At 44.3% G+C, this 2,405-nt stretch overlaps 1 pseudogene; it reads right to left on the bottom strand.

Annotated features, from left to right (window-relative positions):
• Window positions 1-3: 3 nt before the first annotated feature.
• LOC109828632 lies at window positions 4-1,751 on the bottom strand (annotated as a pseudogene).
• Between the last annotated feature and the right edge of the window lie 654 nt (window positions 1,752-2,405).

Genomic DNA, 2,405 nt, shown 5'->3' on the forward strand with positions numbered 1-2,405 from the left:
AGCCTCAGAACCTGTGGGATTGGCTGCAGGCTTCGGCGTATCATGATCTCCAAATACTCTCCAAAATCTTAGCGATTCATCAGCTGCTGCAGATGCTACCATGGACCCATCTGGGCTCGGAGCCATATGTAGAACTCGAGAGGTGTGACCAGTAAGCTCTGCCATCTTAGTCATTGACGGGTATTTCCAGAGAGCCAGGTGATTGTCTGTAAACCCGTGAGAACTTAACAATTCCCTGCCATTCTTGTTCCATAGAACAGAGCACACTTGAGAGCTAGTTTGGACAGAATTCAAACAAGCTCCGGTACTTGTATTCCAGAACTTAATGCAACGGTCATTGTCGCCTCCGCCAGATGTGAGCAGATTTCTCTGGAATGGACACCAAGCAAGGGCCTTCACGGCTGATGTATGGTCTTCAAACCGGTGGAGCCACTGGTTCTGATTCTGAGGCCTTGATGAGGACATCGAGAGGTTCCATATGTAGATCAATCTGTCATTGCCTCCACTTGCAAGCTGTTCCCCAGAGCTCGACCATTTCAGACCGCAGACTTCTCCTCGATGCCCTTGACATCTCTGGATGACTTGTGATCGAGTTCTCACGTCGCGGTTGACAATCTTCCCGTCTTCCCCACCAGATGTCAGGATGCTTCCGTTCCAACAAAGAGAGAGGACTCTGGATTCGTGGGCTCCTCGCAGAGTCCTCAGCAAGCGATTCGACTGAGAATCCCACAGCTGGATGTCAGAAGATGTCAACCCAACAGCGATACGCTCCCCGTCCGGAGCCCAGCAGACGCTGGTCATGGGCCCGCTCTCTTGATCCACAGTCACCAGCTCTGATGTAGACCCCCCGTTTGCGTTGCTCCACAAGTAAACCGTATCCTCAAGGGCGATTGAAAGGACACCCTTGCTCCCCCAGTCCAACAAATTGAGATAGAAATCATCCAAGAAGCCGGGTAGATCCAAGGTCCTCTCCGTTTCCGAGGGATGGACCTCTGCCGCTTTCGATGCTTCATTGCAGGAGGAGAAGAGCACTGTTCCGCATAAGGAGGAGGTTTGTTCCTGAAGGCGAGGATGCGGGTTCTGTCCATTCCGAGAGCCTTTGCGAGACATTTCCGGTATGCATCTTTCGATGATGGAGAATCTGATTCTGTGGCCTCATTTTCCCTCTCCTTGTCTGGTGCTGACTGAGTAAGCTGATAACGGGCGAAACCGAAATCCATAGCAGACCGATTCGGGATGTACCTCTCAGCATTGTGTCGGTAAGGACGAGGGTTTCCGTTGATGGGCAGGAAAGGATGAAGAGAGCGGTACCCAATTCTTGATCGGCCTCTAACAGTAGAGGAAGACCCTGCATCCATTGTAAACTAATAGAATATATATAAAAGGGGAAAACAACAAGCTAGGAAGAATTGAAACCCTAGAATTCTCGTCCGCTTGTCTGCAACAAAGAAAGTGTTAGAAAGCAGCAAACTTTTAAAAGAAAAACCAATAAATAGACTAATTAGCAGTGGAAACCCTAGAAATTCTTCCTGCAGAAAGGAAAGCGTTAGCGAGCAGTTAAAAGAAACAATTTTTAAGTAAATTAGAAAGAAAAAGAGATCACAGAGATTCGATTGATCGATCGTTGAGTGCTCGAGAGTGAGAGAGATCAGATTCCTTCTTCTTCTTGTTCTTGATCGATCGATCACAGAGAGGAGAAGAAGAACTTAACGCGAGGGGTGAATGAAGATTGATATTTTTGGGAGGGGAAATTAAGTGGCTTGTTATAAGAAGGAGGAGGCGCGTTAATTTTACGCGGACTAAGAAAAGGCGGTTTGAGAACCGAGCAAACTTTCGGGCCAACCCGGTCCGGATCCGACCCGTATTTTTCGCAGCTTTACGAAAATAGACTTAAGTTTCCCGTTGTTCTACTTCCACTTAACTCATTTTTCCTTTTTAGACATGATCATAACTAAACATGATTAACTAAAATTGTTTAATAGTCGAAAGTTCTAGGATGCAGAAAATGAAGAAAGGGTACTATGTTCCCTTTTCTTGATCTAGGTTAAAATTTTCTTAGAAAGAACCTGTCTGTAGTTAATTTTTGATAGATTTCCTTTTGTTGTTACACTTGATTAAAAATCTCAAGCTCTTAAAAGAGCTTTACAAATAACGTAATGAAGATATATTTTTGTTTCCATATGTTTCTAAAAATTCAGAACTAAATTTTTTGTGCTTCTCAACCCGAAATTTATTAGCTTTAACACCATTAATCTTGAATCATAGTCTCAATCCATGGTTGTAAGTGATCTGTAATGACTCTTGAATAAAAAAGATATCTCTTCAATGGAAGGAGAATGGACCAGGAAACCATCTTAGAATGAAATTTCATAATTTCCTAACATTAGGAGCAAATGCACAATAGA

The sequence above is a fragment of the Asparagus officinalis genome, unplaced genomic scaffold (genome assembly GCF_001876935.1).
Source record: "Asparagus officinalis unplaced genomic scaffold, Aspof.V1 AsparagusV1_Un3021, whole genome shotgun sequence".
NCBI classification, from domain to species: Eukaryota; Viridiplantae; Streptophyta; class Magnoliopsida; order Asparagales; family Asparagaceae; genus Asparagus; species Asparagus officinalis.